The sequence below is a fragment of the Pelodiscus sinensis genome, chromosome 25, assembly GCF_049634645.1.
Source record: "Pelodiscus sinensis isolate JC-2024 chromosome 25, ASM4963464v1, whole genome shotgun sequence".
In the NCBI taxonomy this organism is placed as follows: domain Eukaryota; kingdom Metazoa; phylum Chordata; order Testudines; family Trionychidae; genus Pelodiscus; species Pelodiscus sinensis.
In genome coordinates, this window is record NC_134735.1 from 10,567,204 (window position 1) to 10,575,735 (window position 8,532).

Genomic DNA, 8,532 nt, shown 5'->3' on the forward strand with positions numbered 1-8,532 from the left:
CCCCTGCCAGCCTAGCCCTGGGCTCCCCACACAGCTTTGCCAGCACCCCAGGCAGAGAGCTCAGAGGGCAGAGCTGGGCAGACTGTAGGACGTCTCTGTGCTGCTGTGCCAAAGTATCTAGAAGCCAGGTCTAGCTGGGTACCCATCACTGAGGCGCCCCACAGTGCCGGTCCAGATGCAAGCCCAGCCTGGCAATGCCCGTTAGCACTCAGTGCCCCCTGGGGAAGGGGGGGGGAGGGGAGATCAGTGCACAGCGCCCAATCCTGCCTCCTTCCTGCTGCTGCTTCTTGCTCCTGCTCTCCACCTCAAGGGCGAGCGCTGAGGAGCTGCAGTGGATGGAAGGGCGCTGGAGCCAGGGCGCTGGAGCAGAAGTGCCCATTAGACAAAGCACAACATGCCACAGGGTCATTCCGGTCCCAGGATCTTGGGGCAGCTCCATTCCATCGCCCAGTCCTTGCTCTGTCAAGAGACTGTTGTCCCGCTCTCTTTGGAGGTGCCTCTCAAGATGGCTGCCACTCTCTCCTCTGGCACCCACCGCTGGGGCTTTTGATTTTACTACAGCTGGGCTGACAGCAAAGAACAAAGACTCACAGGGAATGCTTCAGCCAAGCCTGAAGGGAAAGAAAAAGCCAGCTCCTCACAGAAACTACAGCTCTGCTTGAGGCCTGAAGAACTAGATATAATTAGAGGTGGGGCCCATTTAGAAATGGAACAAGGGAAGGTTTCAAGGACAAACAGGTGATACCAATTGATTTGCAGAAGGAAGTTATAAATAAGGCCTCAGCTAGCTGCTCTGGTGGACTAGAAGGTGATGTTAGTTGTCTGTCTTCAGCTAGCTGGGAACAAAGCACGTTCTAGTGAAATAGCCTCCTGGGGCACAGAATTTACCATTTAACAAGCAGTTTGAGGAAAACCTTCTGTCTTTACTCTTTACAGGGAATCCTTTCAGGCTTGGAATTTGTCTTATTTCACAAAACATCTTCTGAGCATGTGATCTACTCAATAGAGCAGGTCCCTCACTGTTTGCCTCAAGATCCTCTCTTGGCTTTCTCATTCATTTTTTCCTAGCGTGTATGGTGTTCATGCCAAGCACTCCTGCGCCTTGGAAATTAATGCCGGGCTAGATAATTTATCAGTCTAGCTCAAATTGGGAAGAATGGCCAAGAGGCAAAAGAGACAAGCTCTTGTGTTCTAGTTAACAGGGCTTGCTCCAGCACCTCCCTCCCTCTCCCCCTGGGATTTCTAATTTGTGATTGGGAGCAGCGGAGAGAACCCCCTTGTAACAGTGACTTTTTTTTCAGTGTGATTGAGCCACTCGAAGAAGGCGGGAATTGGAGGCCGGCTCCGATGCCATCCGGGCTGGCCTGACCCTAAGATTAAAACAAACTTCTCTGGACTCTAGCTTGGCCATGGATGCAGAGGAACCTACACAACCAGATGCTGAGCAGCCCCCAGATGCTGAGCAGCCCCCAGACACTGCGTCGTTGGTTTGTATGGCTGTGGGAACGGGTCCGGCGTATGGTGCGGGATTGGGGGTAGGGATGAGGGTGGGTTAGATGTAAGGAGCGACATGCTGTTTGTCTTCAGCCTTTATCGGTGCCATAAAGCAGCATTTTAACATGGACTCGACGATGTTGTGAAGGCCAGGACTTTAATAGGGTTAGAAAATAGCTGGCTCGGGCTGACCCCCATGCTCAAGTTACGGAGTTGTGTGAGAGGATGTGATTCGGGTCAGGGCAAAGCGTGAATGGACTCCGCAATGAGAAGCCCTGGGCCTAACCCCGCTGCCTCCCTCTCCAGAGGGGTTATTGCTTCTGTTGAAACAGGCATGGGCAGCTGGTGAAGGTAGGGCAGGGGGGAGGTGAGCCCTTAGCCCCGCCCCTTCTACCCAGGTAATGCCCTCATTACAGAGAGGGCGGGCCATGCGCTGCCTGCCCTCCCCAGTCCCGGAACACGTAGGCATTCTGGGGACGGGGCCAGGCTGGCAGCTTGGGAAGGCGGCGCTTTCCCAGACTCGCATGCCAGCTGCCCATGGAAACAGGGATTCCATTTTCACGTTGCAGAGCGTGTGTCATGGCCAGGCTGTAATTAACGGGAATTCATCCACTGGTGCCGATGCTGCTTGCCAGGCCTGTTGCAGTTTGTGAGCCCCTCCCTGGCTCCATGGGGCTCCCTCATTAATCTCCCCCAGGCCCTGGAGAATGTCTTGGGCCTCCTCTCCTCCATAGGTGGAAGGCATGAGAACCCTGCTCCGATCCCTTGAAGTCCGGCAGCAAAACCTCCTGGCAAACATTGCCAGCTGCGACGAGCTGCTGGCAGAGATCACCCGTCTCCAAGCGGCGCTCAGGGTTGAGTATTGGGACCTTCCCCACTTTCCTGGTCGCAGCGGGGCCCTGACAAGGTCTCTGTGGTTCGGGGAGGGGGCAGCGAGGGTGTTTCCCTTTAACATTCCACAACTGGTCTGCTTGAGATAGAGCCACTCCTGTGGGAACCCGGGTTTCCAATACGGCCGCGTCTCCGCAGGAATGGCAAGGCCAGTGGGGAATCTGCTTCGTTGTCCTCAACGACTAAATTCATTAGAAAATGAGGTGCACTCGGGAAACAGGATCTCGCCCCCCAGTGCCATGAGATCTGTGGTACCCTTAACTTGGGTGCTTAACGTGGCTCCAGATCTGTGGTACCCTTAACTTGGCGGGGCTCCGGATCGGTGGTCTCCTTAACTTGGGTGCTTAGCGGGGCTCCGGATCGGTGGTCTCCTTAACTTGGGTGCTTAACGTGGCTCCAGATCGGTGGTTTCCTTAACTTGGGTGCTTAACGTGGCTCCGGATCGGTGGTCTCCTTAACTTGGGTGCTTAACGTGGCTCCGGATCGGTGGTTTCCTTAACTTGGGTGCTTAATGTGGCTCCGGATCGGTGGTCTCCTTAACTTGGGTGCTTAACGTGGCTCCAGATCTGTGGTACCCTTAACTTAGCTGGGCGCCAGATCGGTGGTATCCTTAACTTGGGTGCTTAATGTGGCTCCGGATCGGTGGTCGTCTTAACTTGGGTGCTTAGCGGGGCTCCGGATCGGTGGTCTCCTTAACTTGGGTGCTTAATGTGGCTCCGGATCGGTGGTCTTCTTAACTTGGGTGCTTAATGTGGCTCCGGATCGGTGGTCTTCTTAACTTGGGTGCTTAGCGGGGCTCCAGATCTGTGGTCTCCTTAATTTGTGTGTTTAATATGGCTCTGAGGAGCTACTGGACTGATAGTCATAGGCTTTTATTTGCTAGGCGCCTGCCGGAACAGAGGACAGCTCCTTGCCTGAGCCAGAAGAGAACAAGAGTTCCCAAGACGCTTCGTGAGCTGCTCCCTTGAGGGCTACTGACGGAGGAAGCTGTCACAGGGCTCAGGGGTGGTTCCCTCCAGCACATCCTGAGCCGTGTGGTCCCTGACCTGTTGACGGGCTTTGGGCATTGTGTGTCAGCACACGGTGCTGTGACTTGCCGCTCTCCACCGCCTCGTCTAGAAATAAAACCCCTGCTTGCTCTAGCTCTGAGACAGCTGCACTTGTCACAAGTTAATGCCCTGGGGAAAAACAGTGGGACCAGCCCAGCTCTGATGGGTGCAAACCTCACCCGGGCTCTCAGCTGCCCCCGGGGTCCCCTCCAGCCTTTGGATTGCTTCGTGCACAGGAGCAGTGGCCATGCAGGGGCTCCTGTTCACCCTTGGGCCTTACACTGAAGCTGGCCTCTAGGCTAGGGTGGCCCATGAGGTACCTCAAGAATAGGGGATAGTTGCATTTAGTGCATAGAGGATCCAGGGCTGCGAGATGTAGGGGGGGCGGGAGTCAGAGTTAGGGCTGGGAGGGTTGTGGGGGGGAGGGGAGGGTGCTATTTTGATGGGGGGGGGGCTGCAGCTGCACACACCAGGTCACTGCTTCTCTTCTTCCTCTGACTCTCAGGGAGCGAGGGGAAGTTCGCAGCCTGCTGCATCTTCCACAGCCGGGAGCAAGAGGAAGGCACAAGCTGAGCACTTTCCCCCTGCTCCCTGACAGGGGAGGAGGAGGAAGGCCCAGTATGCAGGGCTGCAGCCCCCCCTTCCCCCCCCCCCCCCCCCCCCCCCGCCAGCCCGAAAGGGCCCTGGGGGGAGGCTAAGGGCTGGGGCAGCCCAGGAAGGGGGAGGGAGGTCACACCTCCAGCCAGCCCTTTTCACCTGTCGGGTTACAGGAGCCTGCAGGAGAGTCCCCGGAGCCCAGCCTGGCTGGGAGCAGCTGCAGCAGTGTGTCCCCGCTGGCCAGCTCCTCCTTGCCCAGAGCACCGCAGTGGGGTGCACCAGCTTCCCTCACCTCTGGTCTCAGGAAAAATAAAGGCCACAAAGGCTTCCTGTTTGGTATCAACAGAGGCCAGAGTAGCAAAAAACAGAACCATCTTTTTTAGAGGACAAACGGCCACCTTGCTCTAGGCCAGTGTTTCTTAAGCTGTGTTCCGGGACGCACAGGTGTGCCGCGGAGAACAACAGAATTCAAAATGGCCACCCTTACAGGAGCAGGAGACTTTTTCTTTTTTTCTCAACAGAAAATCCTTGGTGTTCCTCATTTAAAAAAAATTTGCTTGGTGTTCCTCGGTCTTAAAAAGTTTAGGAAATGCTGCTCTAGGCTGATCTGTCCCCTTCCTCCTCTGTCAGCCTCCTGCCTTCAGCAGAGGGGTGGCTCCCCTCCTTCTGAGCTATGGTCCTAGCTGCATTTTGAATGGGGGAGGAGAATTACTGCAGAGCAGTGAATCCTCTCTCTGGGAGAGTGAAGCCGTCAGCAGTTCAAACCATGGCAGCACGTTTGTTTTCTGAGCACTGTGGTTCAGGCTTCTGGGTGGGAGAGTGGAGTGTGAGTGTGTGAGAGATGAAGTGCGGGTTGGGGGTGGTGAGATGCAGCAGCCCATCTAGTCTCCTGGCTGCCTTGTTTGACACAAGACATTCAAGTTTCAGGGTTGGAAGGAGCTGCTGCCCAAGCCAAGATACTGTGATTGACTTCAGTCTGACACAGCTGGATAAAGTGTGTGTGGGTGGAGGGGGGGGGGGGGAGAATTTATGCAGCCCCAGCAACTGCACCCAGCATCCCTTTCAGGAGAGATTAGAAAGACTAGAACAGCTTAGAAATGAGAAGACTTGGAGAGAGAGGACCGAGGTCTATAAAATCATGATGGATGTGGATAAAGTGAACAAGGAAAAGTGATTTACTTGTTCCCATAATATATGAAATTAAAGATCAGTAAATGAAATTAATAGGTAGCCAGTTTAAAACAAAAGAAAGTATTTCTTCACACAGTGCACAGCCTACTTGTGGAACTCCTTGCCAGAGGATGTTGTGAAGGCCAGGACTTTAATAGGGTTAGAAAATAGCAAGATAAATTCATAGAAGATAGGGCCATCAATGGCTATTAGCCAGAATGGGTAGGAATCGTGTCCCTAGCCCAGAGGTGGAGAACTGAAGGCCCAGGGGCTGGATGTGGCCCCCAGCTTGCATGGATCTGGCCCTTGGTGTTCCAGTCTCCAACACACACCTCTGCAGGGCACACAATCTACTAGCCTGAGGCCCCCTAGGCTCTGGTGTGCGAGGCGAATGTGGGGAGTGTCTTTCTCCTCCTCAGTTGGGGGCCACGTCAGTGAAGGGTTTTTTTTTTGTTTGTGTGCTGCTCCCAGCTGATTTTTCTCTGGGACATGAGCCCCTGACCCAAAAAAGGTTCCCCAGCTCTGCCCTACCCTCCGTTTGTCAGAGCCTGGGAACAGGTGACAGAGGTAGGATCCCTTGATGATTACCTGTCTTGTCTACTTCCTCTGGGGCACCTGGCATTAGGAATGAAATAGTGCAGCAGATTAACTGATAAGCAAGTGGTTAATGCTATAGACTACATATATTTCCCTCCCCCCAGTAAATATTTTTTAGCAGGCTGGCCAGCAGCACAGCTCAGTCCTGGCTCACGCCAGGTCCGGGAACTAACCCTGCTGTGACTCTGCATTTAAAGTGTATTAGGAGACAGGCAAGCAGGCAGCCTGGTTCAGTTCTGGGGCTCAGACGCATCCCTGCAGACAGGGTGCAGCCACCCTGTGCTGCTGCCTCTTTATCAGAGGCAGCAGCACAGGGGGACAGACAGCCAGGCTGCAAGGGGAGCGGGTTTTTAAACTGGCTACCTTCATGGACCAGCTCCTGCCTGACACCCAGAGCTGCTGCCTCTGACACAGAGGCAGCAAGCAGTGTGGAGTGGCAGGGGGTAGTCAGGAGTGAAGCCGAAGAGCACTGGCTGCTTCCCCTGGGGACTATAGCATAGTCGACTAACCAATACAAATTCATGAGGTTAATCAACTATACAATTAACCCATACTTAATATCTCTACCCGGCATTGGCCACTGTTGACAGACAGGATACTGGGCTGGATGGACCTTTGTTCGACCCACTATGGCTGTTCTTATGCAGGATGACCCTGGAAGAACTGACCCACTTCGGGACTCACTGGGCAGTTCCAGCAGGACTGTGGTTATGCTCCTGGAAAGTCTGTGTCATGGCTCTGGTTAGACTGAGAAGAACCCTGAGCCTGGCACGCTGTGACCACTGCATCATACCCAAAGTGCAGTCTTATTCCTGCCCTTGTCCTCATAAGAACGGTCATCCTGGGTTAGACCAAAGGTCCATCTAGCCCAGTGTCCTGTCTGCCAACAGTGGCCAATAGCAGATGCCCCAAACAGAGGAGACAACAGATAATCCTCATGTGGTCCTCTCCTGTCTCCCATCTCCAGACAAACAGAGGCTAGGGCCACCATTCCTACCCATCCTGGCTAACAGCCATTGATGGACCTAACCTCCATGAATTTACCTAGCTCTTTTTTGAACCCTGTTAAAGTCCTAGTCTTCGCAACATCCTCCAGCAAGGAGTTCCCCAAGTTGACACTGCACTGCTCCCCTCAGCTGTTTGTTGTATACACCTGTTTTCTCATCATCATAGATTTGGTCCTTCTAAAAAGCTTAATCCTCTCTTCCTTGTGTGTGTCAAGCACCTCACCCTCTGGGGTGTGTCCTGGAACTGTATTTCTGTGCGCTACCATAATACAAACCTGAATCCACTGAGGCTATAGGAGGGCAGAGCAGAGTCAGCTCAGCTGCTTGGGAAAGCCTTGCGCACACATTTCAGCCCTAGATTATCTGGAGCCTTAAACTGGCTCACAAGGTACCTGGACATTCCTGATTCCCCTGGCTCTAAAGCTAATAGGCTGCACCCTCTTTCGGCAGCCCCTTCAAGAGAGGCCAGTCACTGTGAATGAGCCAGGCTCTCCCTGGCTGAGGCTTCTCATGGACGTGCACTGACGGCTCTTACGACCTCCCTCTGAGTTAGCAACTGCAGGTCTCCAGTCACTATTAGCTGGCGGTTTCAAAGGGTGGCAGGACAAGCAACACCATAGACGCAGGCCAGGGCATCAGCCTATGACTTAGGAGACCTGAGTTGCTGTCCCACTCCCTAACTGTAGCCAGACAGAACCCTCCCACCTCTGACATCCTTGGGAGAGAGAGAGAAATCCTTGAGAGCAAAACTCTGTCTTCAAAGGCTCCAGGGCCTCCAGAGGTGCTGGAATAACAATGGCCCTGGATGCTAGACAGGAACCAGATAACAGCGACAATTGGGCCAGCGGGTGGTTGGGGGTCTTGGGCTACCTTTGGCTGGTACTAGTATTGATATGCCTACACACACCATCCCAGAAGAGGAATCTGCCGCCCCATCAGAAAAAGGACGTCCGGCCCTAATGATTTAGTTACCTCCACCTTACAGGTGCAAATTAAGCTTTGGACCCCCTGTGGGAGTGGGCATCACAAAGACGTTCCAACTTAATTGACATTTTAATGACAAGAGAAGCGTCTACATGACCACAGGAGTAGAAAGCGGGGCCCTGTGCCCCACTCTAATTGGAGATCCACCCATATACCTGCTGGTCAGGCGGTCTTGGACCCCCGAGACTTTAGGGACGCCTTAGTCTCGTCCTGACTGCTTCCCATTGGGATTGAGAGAAACGCTGGCTTCGCCGGAGTAAGGATTGCAGGGGTGAGAATATACCTGCGAGCTGTCTGGTTTTGCACATTTAATAGGAGCTCAGAGAACCAAAAGGGTTTCATGGTACCTGTAAGTGATTTTTTTATTGTAATTTGTGTCTTGTCATGGCTGTGTCATCTGTAACACAGCAGTAACATTGGACAACTAAGCTTGCCTTGTAACAAGAAACTAGTAACTGTTTAAGCTTTAACCTGACTCCTCCTGTTGCTGTAACAGAACCAAACACAATCAAAAAGAACCATAGCCAATCAGGGGTAAACGCAGTAAGAGCTGAGCATTGAGTCGAGCCGCCTCCACGGGGCAGACTCTTTGGGGCACCCGTCAGCCTCCCTGGCTGCCTGCTGCGAAGGGACTCTGTCCTAGCAGTTGAAGACTCCGGTGTGTGATAGGGCTCACAGACCACTCACTGCCCCAGCCCCTGGCTAACACTACCCCACCACAGACTTTCAGTCACAGCTGCTGG

General features: G+C 53.6%; 1 long non-coding RNA gene across 1 annotated transcript; it reads left to right on the top strand.

Annotated features, from left to right (window-relative positions):
- The first annotated feature begins 819 nt into the window (after positions 1–819).
- LOC142819941 (uncharacterized) lies at positions 820–3,534 on the top strand. The gene is made up of 4 exons (XR_012897624.1): positions 820–1,011; positions 1,302–1,487; positions 2,229–2,348; positions 3,269–3,534. It is a non-coding gene; the product is annotated as an uncharacterized LOC142819941 (long non-coding RNA).
- The last annotated feature ends 4,998 nt before the right edge of the window (positions 3,535–8,532 follow it).